Source organism: Polypterus senegalus, chromosome 15 (genome assembly GCF_016835505.1).
Source record: "Polypterus senegalus isolate Bchr_013 chromosome 15, ASM1683550v1, whole genome shotgun sequence".
In the NCBI taxonomy this organism is placed as follows: domain Eukaryota; kingdom Metazoa; phylum Chordata; class Cladistia; order Polypteriformes; family Polypteridae; genus Polypterus; species Polypterus senegalus.
In genome coordinates, this window is record NC_053168.1 from 18,400,045 (window position 1) to 18,412,201 (window position 12,157).

General features: G+C 34.1%; 1 protein-coding gene across 1 annotated transcript in view; it reads left to right on the forward strand.

Annotated features, from left to right (window-relative positions):
* Positions 1-12,157, forward strand: part of LOC120516105 (lysophosphatidylcholine acyltransferase 1) — a 167,036-nt gene that overhangs the window by 18,697 nt on the left and 136,182 nt on the right. The window lies entirely within an intron of this gene.

The window sequence follows — 12,157 nt, forward strand, 5'->3', positions numbered from 1 at the left end:
GGGAATGAACTTGCATTTAAAAACACAGTACATAAATGCAAACGTAGCAGAAAGTGCATAATACGAAAAATAATAAATTGACAGTAAAACAAAAATACACAAATTAGATTTTTATGTAACACATAAGATATGATCAGAGATCGTAGCCATGTCAATAAGATAACCATACATTTAGTAATGTCTGAACTTTATTGCAAAGTAAACTTTAAGAAAAAAAAACATAGTTCTGGTTTAAAATTTAATTTGGCTTGTGACTTTGTCTTTAGTTATTTCCCCAAATACTGAATGGTGAACAATCTAAACTCTAAATCTCTATTGACCTTTTATGTATCCATTTCCACTATATGTGACTTCCCTTTTGTAAAGTTTCTATAAACCTCTGACACTTGATTTATACATTTTCTCTGCCTGGAGTTTATTGAAAGCTCTTGACAGTGATGATAACGTGGAAGTAATTTTTATTTAGTTTCAGGCCTGACCTGCAGTCTGATTTATTACTATTAATAAAGTAAATGCAAATATAAAACTATAATAAATCACAATCAGTACTAATTCGCCTCCTCTTATATGTTATAGCATATACAAATAAAAATATGCTTCTTAGCAATTAAACAAGTTTTTTTTTTTTTTTTCGGGTATACATTTTGGATCGTATACAGAGGATAGTTTTTTTGACATGAAGGATTACAGTGCAAAAGAATTTTAACAAAAACAAATATATATTATATATCCATTGCAGATCGACATGCCATCAAGCATTTGTAAAACAAAATCTTAAAAATTGGTTGAATTTTTGAGCATATGGAAAGAATTTCTTTTAAATGATTGCTTAATTTTGATGCTGCATTACAAATGTGATATTCCAAATATTCTACCTGTATATATACAACAAAGTAATAACTACAATCTTTTGAACTGCTATTTTATATTTAGCCTAGAGCAGGGCTCTCCAACTGTGGTCCTGGAGCATTGCTGTGGTATTTTCATTTTGTCCCTTTTCTTAAGTAGTGTTTAGTTTTTGCTGCTTTTCCCTTAATTTTAATTGATTTATTTTTTTAAGATTCAGCCCCCTGAATTGGTTCATTTTTCCTTCAGGCAGTAGGGTACAGAAACAGAAATAAGAAGTGAAGTGAGTCAACAGACGACTAAGTTGTAGCCTCAAACTGCAACAAGTTTCTTAATTAGAAAACAATTCTTGCTGTTAATTATTATACCTGTTATTTAATTCCTTTGCTTGTCTGTTCTGGCAGAATGAGAGCATCACCAACATTTCCAAAACCATTGAATTCCTCTTTAATAAGAACACCATCAAAATGTTTTGTGGATCTAAGAAGATCAACATTACTAAGACAATCAACCTTTCTTTGTTATATTGTTATTGTTTATCTGATAATGAAAGAACAAAATAAATAATTAAGGGGTCTGTGTCTTAAATCACAAGTCAATTAAGATTAAGACAAAAGAGATAATTAGCAGCAAAACTGGTCACTAATTAAGAAACAGATTAGAATGAAAACCTGTAGCCACAGTAGTGTTCCAGGACTGGAGTTGGAGACCCCAACCCTAGAGCAAGGTCCTGAATTGTTGGTGTTCTGAAATACAGAATTAACCTGTAGAAATGTTATGCTATGGTTAAAAATTCATATGCACATTATGACACAGTAACATAAATAATGTTGTTTTATTCATTCAAAACTGTATAAAACTGAGATGGGGATGGGTGGACAGAATACCTCAACATTTAAATACATAACTCTGTAAAGCTTTATAAAATTTGTATTATTTTTTTTTTTTTTATTTCCCCTTGGGGACAAATAAAGTATCTGTCTAGTAGAACATTTATTTGTAGCTTTACAAACCATGACATTGTTAGACCTCTACAATGTATTCTTATTCTCCTGAGGGTAAGTTGTAGGCCAAATCAAATATCCCTTTTTGTTTCTCATTATATTCCCTAAGTGTGGACTAATGGTTTAATTTCTGACAATATCTTACCTAAACCTTTCCAATATGGAGAGCTGTTAATCTGTTATGTATAAAAGAAATATCAGTGCAGGAAACATGGTTACTTTTGCTATTTCAACAGTTAAGAAACATAATTAGTAAAACAAATAATTCTTCTGCTGCTTGTTTTATTTTCAAACAAAGTCTACAAAATATAAAAATAAAAGCAATATCTGTTCAGTATTTAATGCACCTGTCAATGAGATCTCAGAAAGAATTGTCATTTTTAACAGTTATTTATCTGCTATGCTAGAAAGTATTGAATGTAAAGATATATTTCTTAAGACATGGATACATGTTATTTCACGTTACTCTTTTATATTAACAGGAATTTGACCTATAACTTTTGATAGTGGAGCTTTTTAATCCACTTTCTACTTTTGTCTACTTGTTCACTGCTAATACTAATTTCCACAATCCCATCAACCTTGATTCTGTATCTTCAAAATCACGTTAACAAAATGAAATGGCCGATGTAATATGCCGAAAAATTTAATTAATATGTGTGTGTGTGTGACTTTGATGTTGTGTTATAAGGCAGGTTAGAAAGATCAAAGTACAATATTTATTTTCTCCATTACTTTGTAGCACAATCACATGAAATAGTAAATCTATTCTTGGAAAATATTATCTTAATGTATGTGTTAGTAAAATATTCAGTGTACACTTCATGAAATCTCTATTTCACATCTGTTAAGTGTGATGCATAATTCAGAGATTTGTGTTTCTCCTTGTAATGGTTCACCCATAATGGTTCAAGTAAGCCAAAAGTAATCTTTATAAATGGTGTTGTGTTTAATTTGTTCTGTTGAAAAGTGAGTAGATCAGTTTAGTCAGCTGTCTGATGTCTGATAGGAACAGTTTGTCTTTATTCTGAACAATGTTGTGTGATCAGGTGGTAACTTTGAAAGTGCAGTGACATTTATTTAGTTCTGTGCCATCTAAAATACCTGCTTGCCTGCTTTTAAACATTTATAGGTTACAATAAATAAATCTCTCTTTACAATATTTAATATTTACACTGCAATTTCCACCTTTTCAAAGATTTCAATTTAGATTACCACATAGTGTGGCAAAATATCAACAACAGATAAACAATCAATTTATAATGCAAGCTCTAAGAAGATAGTGTTAATATTTGTAGAGCTTAACAATAGCTCTGCAGTGGAATGCAAGTTCCTGCTGAGCGGTGTTGGCTGAATCAAAAGAGGAAGTGTTGTTTGAGTTAAATTAGCCACAGGCACAGCATCGCGCACGTGCGTAGTATTTGATTACACAGTTTAGGCAGGATTTATTTCAAATGTACATTTTCCTGGAACATTCAAGGTGTTTTTTGTGTTTTAAACTTTTAATATGATTAACAATTTTTGTTTTAAAGGTTTCCTTAATGCAGGTCCATTCAAAACATGACAGTTTGCTGCCAGCAGTAGAACAAAACACTGCTCATGTCCAGATAGGTGTGATCTTCACAAGTAACACTGATTGGATACTAATAGTATTTGGTTTTGTTTTGCAATCAGGAATGAAGTGGATGCATACATCAAGAAAAATAGTTGCCGCTTGCTTTATTTGACCATAAACCTGAAATTTTAGATAAACACCAATTGAACAACATTATAAAAGATTAAAAGAAGGTGTAATGGGGAAGAGTGAGTGGGCTGAAACACTAGCAAGGTTACAAGTGTGAACCTGGATGCAATAATCACAGTACCTTCTTTCGTCAAAAATCTGGCCAGAGAAGTAAACTTGGAAGCATTTTCTCCCTGGTTGAGCCAGTTAGGAACTCATTCAATGCAGGAAATAAAATTAGAACAAATTTGAAAAAGCAAATGAAAAAGAAAAGGTGCCAACTTACATGTGTTTGGTCGATATAACTTGCATTTAGCTTGTTGCAGCACAATCCTGCCAAATTGCATTTCACAGGATGAAGTTCTGATGGCTTGTTTATGCACTCTCAGATATATTTCTTGTCAATCAAAAATAATGGGAGCTTTATTTGTATTGTAATCATACATTGGCTCATCTGTGGAAATTCTTTGCCCCCTCTTATATTTGTCCTGGTGCCAACTTTGCCTTAAGGTTGAGTTATGCAAAGTAGTGGTAGCACAGCAAGTTGCATGATGTGCAGTTTTCACAGTTACTGCTGGAGTGCGTGAATTAAAAGGGTCTTCTTTGCGATATTCTTATTATATTCTTTGCAATATATAGTCTTTGCAATTGATATTTTGTTAACTACATTAATAATGTAAATGCAGTTCAAATTTGGATTCTTTTCCTCATGGTTTCGGATAATAAGGTTTTCATATAGCATATGTGAAATGAATAGCCTTGACACACGAAAAAGGTTTTGGGCAGCCATCCTTATACTTTAATCCAGGCTGCAAAAATACAAGTATTAAGTACAGAGTTGTGTACAGAACAGAATTGTGTAAAAACAGGATGTGGTCTGGCTTTTATGGCTGGTTGTCGGAAGTGACATCATTGAGGCCAGAACCGGGAGTGACATCTTCAGGCATGGAACCACAAAGTGACATTGTTGGGAACTGGAAGTGACATCATTAGGGCCTGAACCAGGCAGAATTTCCTGTGTTTGGTCTGTAAGGATATCGGAGAGAGGTTTAGCACATCCCGCCACCCCCTGGCCTGTCGTGGAAGTACCTTCTCTTAGTCCTTTTAGCTGCCTCCCATGCACACGTGTGTGACACATAGTATCTTGAACTCTCATCGAGTGTAAGCTGGCAAATTCAGCATTGCAATTGCACCTTTTAGCATTTTAGTATATACTGTAGAGGGTTAAACATGTCATTAATTGGTTTATGCTTTAGTTTAGCCCGGTATTCAGATTTTTATGTGAACCTCTACTGTATGACATACATGCAATGACTAGGATTTTGGCTTTTGACAATTACATTGAACGTTGGTATATGTTCTACAAATAATCAAAATGTGGGGTATTAGTGAAAATGATGGAGAGGCACAGAAAAGAACGACATGAACCCTGAAAAAAAGTGTCAGCATCATTAATATGGTATTTGTAGCTTAAAAATAATAACAATAATAATACATTTTATTTATAAATGCCTTTCATGACACACAAGAACATGGTATATAAATATGTTAAAACAAAAAATAGACCTATCTATATTTCAAACACGTTGCAATACCATAGTATTTAACAGGTAGCCAGTGCAAGGAAATCAGTGAAGTGGTTATATGCTCCAAAGGTTTAGCACGTGTTAAAATTCTGTCTGACGAATTATGTACATGTTGTAATCTGTTTAGCACTTTGCTTGAAGAACCAAAGAGCAGAGCATTAGAATAATCAAGCCAAGAGGTAACAAAAACATGAATAAATATTTGAGTGGCATGAGAAAGTCTGATTCGTGAGGTGTTCTTTATTGACAAAAAGCAGATCTGCTAATGTTTTTGACATGAGGCTCAAATGAGAAATGGGAATCTAAAACAACCCTCAAGATCTGGACTTTAGAGAAAAGAGACATTGTGCAACCGTTAATATCAATGCTAAAGTTGCCAATGGATTTAAGAAGAAATCTTAGTATCTATCAGCAACAATCTTGTCTTATCTCCATTAGGTTTTAGATAGCTATGGCATATCCAAGAATCAATGTGACCAATGTGTTTAACCCACAAGACTGATGAAAAATCAAAGTTAGGCTTAGTTTGCACAAACTGTGTGTCATCCACAAAGAATTTAAACCCCAGACCACACTGTATAATGATTTTTCCAAAAGAGGGAAGATAAATAATGAAAAGAAATGGGCAAAGTACCGAGCCATGAGGGACACCTTATGTAAAAGAGACCTGTGGAGATTTGTGGCTGCCAATTGACACAAATTGCAGCCTGACAGTTAGTTAAGACTGAAACCATTTCAATGCTACATCTGCAAGAGATAAATAAGACTGCAGAATGTGGTGAGCACAGAAAGATATACCATGTAAAATGCTGCTGAAAGATCTTGTGAGTTGTAAAAACAGAACAGTTACCAAGATCAGCAGCTATAAGATGATCATTTACAACCTTCGCCAAGGCAGTCTCAGTGCAGTAGCCCTATAACCAGACAGATGTGGCTTCAGAGCAAAGGATGTTTTGCCAAAGTCTAATCAGTTTGTTTTTATATAGCACACTTCCATTGTCTGCCCTAGAACACCGCACTAATGTGCACATACAGTCAAAAACAAAGTCAATAAACACCATACAATACTGTATGTTTATAGAAATATACAAATATATGGCAATTGGAAGTAAATCAGGCTGCTAATGTGCTAATATCCCGGACTACGTAAAGCAATTGCTGGCATTGAGGTTATAAATCAGATAAACATGACGGATTTGTTCAGGATTTTAAACCGCACAAAGACTATAGCACAAAAAATGCTTGATGAAGAAGTCATTAAGGGGGATAAACATCCTAGATTTGGCGGCTGATTATGCACGGATCATTATCGGATTTATGTACAAACTGGACACTATGTGAGAAAACCTGCTATTAGCACAAGAAATTAAATTATACATCCCATGTATAATTTACACAGTACACAGTAATTGGTCATGCACATTCTTTTCATGTCTGTAATTTTTGTTTTTTACAAGTAGATTTTCTGTTTTGTTCTTCTACATAATAGAAGCATGCATAATAAAATAGGACGTTACCCAAATGTGAGGAGGACCTTTCAGTCCACCAAGCTTGTTTAGTTTAATTGGTGATTCTGTGTTGTCTCCAGTATGATGAGTTGTTATGTACATGCGTGTATGTGTGAGTATGAGTGAATGGGCTTTGAGTGGTCTTCAAAAATTTGAATAAATATGTAGAGACGACAGAAAAACTTTTATATATATTAAAAAAAAAAAAAGTGAAGGATGTTCAGGAAATAATTTTGTTGAAGAGAAGATTCCTAGCTGCTTTAGTAAAATGCTCTTGTTGCCATGAACTGATATGGAAGAAAATATATTACAGGTCACTGGTTATGTACTTAAAGCATGAGTAAAAAGGCTTAATATTAAAATAACTAAGATTGTAAGTGTAACACCCCATGTAAGTTCATTGGCAAATTCTGATTTCTGTTTTGAATCACTTGAGTCTGTCAAAGCATTTGCAAATTTGTACAAAAATTACAGTAAATTTCAGGATTTGAAGATTTTCACCAATGCCATATCATATTTTTGTTTCTTCTAAGATCACGGTTGGACTAAATTTATTTCTGTGTATTTAAGATTTTCATGTTATGTAAGAGCATGCTGCAGGAATAATAAATCTGTTTCCTTTAATCAGGAATAGTCTTAAGTGAAATCTTTATACATAAAAAAAATGTATATTCTGTAACCTCTGTGTGACACCCAGCTGTCTCTTCTTGTGGCTCTGCCTGCTAAGGGTGAGGCTTGTCTGTTAGCCATCTGCTCCATGGCACAGCAGATAAAACTCATTTAAAGTGTACTGAAGTGACATTGACAGGATTTCTATTTCCTCCTTACTCATGATGGGTATGTTTCTTATTGGCTTGGGGTAGTGACTGTCCTTTACATTACAGGCTTGGCTGAGTATCAAGTACAGTATGTACTTTTAGGATTCCTCTAAGATTAAGATGTGGGGGTTTTCTCACCTGATCAGAAAAGTATCTCCACTTAACAATTTGATACCACAGTACATTTGCTGTTATAAAGTAAGTAAAATGACTGCTACTACGATCGTAAGGGAACGTCATGATTTAATCTTTTACTCCTAAAGTCTACATTTTTTCAGGAAAATGCAGTACTTAACAAAATTAGAATAAGGGCTTTTCACTTGTTAATGGTGAAGACTAAAGTAAAAAAGTGTATTTGTAAGTATAATGAGCATGCAGTGAAAACATAGATCAATGTGAAATTCCCTTTGGGATTAATAAAGTATCTATCTATCTATCTATCTATCTATCTATCTATCTATCTATCTATCTATCTATCTATCTATCTATCTATCTATCTATCTATCTATCTATCTATCTATCTATCTATCTATCTATCTATCTATCTATCTATCTATCATTAAAATGCCACCCTATTAAATAGTACATCTGCAACCACTGAACACTAAATTTATTTTCCCTGTGAGGAATGCTGAATATTTAAAAATTTAAATGTTATACTGTATGTGGCTGCACCCCCTACAGCCAAAATCCCTGGTTTTATATCCTTACTCCATTAGCATTTTACATTTCATATTTTACAGCTGTTATTACAAAGTATTTCTTATAAAGACTGAGAAAGATTATGAAAACCAAGATAACAAATCCTGTTTCCTATAATAACTAAGAACATTTTGTAGGATTAGTCCCTTATTCATTCAATCTATCTGTCTTATCACATTTTATAGCCAGTAATAAAAAAGGACAAATTACTTTATTAATTTAGCTTAATGCAGGCAGTGTAAAACTAGTGGTTAAGGCTTTCTGATTTAAATCCTGTTACTGACACTGTGACCATGAGCAAGTCCCTTCACCTGCCTGTGCTCCCACTAGAAAAACAAAAAAAATGTAACCAATTGTTTCTCAAATGTTGTAAGATGCATTAGATTAAGATGTCTGCCAAATAAGAAATAATAGTAGCCAGTTTAAAATGTACATAGGTGATGTTTGAATCGCACTCTTTAGACATAATCATATTCCAAGCTTAGAATGTGCAGTACTTTAAACAGCCTAAGCCAAGGCAATTTCCTAGTCTTAATGAAGTAATGAAAGGACCCAGGCTCTGCGGCAGACAAACAAAATGTTGTCCAAAAAACCATAAGGACTCCACAGCTAATTGGCATAAAACGTCCTAAGAATTGTATAAGACATCTGTTACAGGAGTGGATATTTCAGCAGGAGTGAATATTTGAGGCAGTCTTGTCAGCAAATCTTGTCTTTTTTAAAGCTTACACTAGTTTGACATTGAAGGAGGATGGCAGGTTTAAGAGTTATTTTTGTTACTTGCAGCATCTTGTGTAGGTGATTGAGTCAGGTTAATTTGAAAGTAAAAAAAAATATTTGCAATCTTACTGGTGTAATAAACCCATAACTATTACCAATTTTGTATCACTGATGAGTTAAAAATTAAAAGAAACATAAAATAGAAAATCTGATTTAAATAATAATTACAATTATATATTACAGAGAGTTCAATATGCTTAAATAGACAAGTAATACTTTATTTGTCCCAAGGGGGAAATTTATCTTTTACAGAAATATTAAAACAAACAATAACAACAGTAGTCCCACAAACACTCTTAAGAATTACAAAAAAGAAGAAAAACTTTTTATCTGGCTGAAGATAAAAGAACAGTTACAGTGAGGCACTATAAAGGCATATTGCTATAGGTGTGAGGGGACTCAGTAGTGTTTCTTCACACGGTTCTACTGAGAGAAGAGAGAGAATGTGCAGCATTGTTAATAATGGCCATCAGTTTTCTATTCATACTCTCCTGCACTACTACCTCCAACAAGGGTCTGCTCCCTGACTAAGCCTACTCTCTTAATTAGCTTTTTGATTTGGTGGTTCTCATAGAAAATCACACTGGCTATCACAGAATTAAAAAATGTGTAAAGGATGTCACTAACCATATTAGAGGAACACAGTCTCCTCAGAAATAAAGGAGTTTGCTCTGCCCTTTCTTCTAAAGCTTCTCTGTGTTACTAGACCAGATCAGCCTGTCATTAATGTGGACCCCTAAATACTTATAGCAGTGCACTACCTCCAAATCCACTCTGCTCTGTCTCTATAAGAAATTGTATATGGTGATTAAAGGATTAAATTTAATAGTGACCAGGCATAGAGGCCGTTTGGTATGGATAAAGTCAATAAGAAGTTTCTTAGTTTTACTGATGTTGAGTTTCAGGTAACTCTCTTTGCACCGAAAAGCAAAATTCTCCACATGACTCCTTCTTCCTCAAAGCTTTCCATTGCCCCCTCTCTATTTGCTTCATCTGATCCATCAACCTTCCTTTTGCTTGTCAGATCTGGTAAGAATATCTTGCTGACCTCCAAAAATCCTAACCATCAAAATGGTCAAAGTAAATGAATGCACCGTCTGTATATTATACCATGATAGCAGTTTGCCATAATGTACAGTATACTGTATCATATCCTCTGTTCATGTCCCTGACACCTTTACTGATATCCGCTGGGATTGTCCCCCTGTTGCTTGTGTCTGGTCCTTTGTCCAAAACTCACTTTCTAAGATTCTTTCTTTGAAGTAGTGTTCTTCTATCTCATATTTATTTGATTTTGGATCTGTCCATGTTATCTCTTTTTATTAGGCACTTTAAGGACATGTTGCAATAGAAAACCTTTCCAAAGTTTATCAGTCATAGATTTCATTTATGTAATTTTGGTGATCCAGAGGTAGTCAATAGCATGCTTCCATGAAGCCCTTTGTGTAATGTGACATGACCAGTGACTTACTCCAACTAGTCCATGACTAGTTCCAGTAAAATCGGACAGATTTGATTATGTAATGAGGTGGGCTCTTTGTGTACGAGAGCTGGCAACCAATGAATGTTGATCTGCAAATACTATTTATATAATGCAGCGATGAGGAATGAAGAATGTGGGTGTTTTATACCTCACAAACAGAAGAGGAGCTTCTCTGTCTGTTCATGGTATCAGTATAGAATGGGGAAAAACAAAAAATGGCTGAAATTTTGGCTGAACTTGCCATAACTGTTTACCCTCTCTAAATCTTGGACTCCATTAGGCTGCACATTACTGGCTATCACAAAAAGGGGTGAGCAAGATTGTTGAAAGGTTGGCATGCTATCGATAAATGTGAAATGCCCAGCGATTTTTCATTCGTTTTAATTGACATTGTCCAATGATGAAATCAGTATCTGCAGTTGACTAGTTTGGTATACCCAACCACTAGAAGTCGTGTAATGTGACATGGCTTTAAGAGCTAAGTCTTTCATTGTAAACTCTGGAAATCTTTATTTTAATGTTATAATTTAGTTTTTATTTTTGGAATTCTCTGCATTCTGGATTAATGGGTCATTCAGTGCCAGTCTAAGTGAGGTTCTGGATGACTATGATCTGGTGGGTGACTTCTCTTTCCTTTTTTATTCACAGGGCTCTGTATGTTGAGGGGTGGTGGTGGGCATTGGATGTGAAAGGTTTTTGATTTATATTCTATTAGATATGCTTGTTATTTCACAGTCCATTTTCTAATAAAAATATCACATGAAAAAGAGTAATTTAACATGAGTGTATAGTTCACCGTTTTCCTTTACTTCTATTATTCATGTGACCTTAAAATTGATACATGTTGGCTTAATTTATTTCCATTACGTTCACAGTTGCAGCAGTTGGTTTTAAAAGTATCAAATTGCTTATTTCTTTGCTGTTTCTCACTAATGCATTGATAGATGGGATATGTAGGTTTTATTATAATGAATATATTTTAAGATTCCCTAATTTGTAATCATGTATGCTTTACCTGTTTGTGTTTTTTGTGTGGGAGATAATTTGTAATTTACCTACTTAATGGAAGGGTTGGAATATTCAGAGCCGTCTGACTCTTTAGTTTCTTTAAATAGGTAAAAAGGCTGTGGAACAGCCGCCTATGAATAACTCAGAGAGGCTTTCATAAAGCAGGCCTTGCAGAAAACATTTTCGAAAAGCCAGAGGGTGATTTATGGTTTTCTTTGCCTGTTTTTGAGCTTTAATTACTTGTGACAAGCATACATCAAAACCTGCCAAAATTAATCAAATAGTAAATACTGTGCAATTCAAAAACCAATTAGTGATATTGAAAACGGTTGCAATTTGAACTTGAAAGAAAAAATATTTTTCATGTTGCATATTGCCAACCAAAGTAAAAATGCCCAGATAATCAGTAAATAATCAAGAAAGCTATTTCCTTATCCATTTGTTTTCTAAACTGACTTATTTTAGCATATGGTAACAGTGTTCCAAAGCCACTCTAGGACCAATGGATTATAGTTAGGAATTGATATTTTGATGAGAGACCAGCCCACCACCAGATGTGCACTTTCTCACTCATACTTAGCCTTTTATAACATGTTGAATTGCTGGAGTTAGGATCTTGGACCGGATACCTTAACTGCACATATCCACTACTATTAATGTGGAAGCCATATTTGGTTATCAGGCAACCTAACTTCTTTT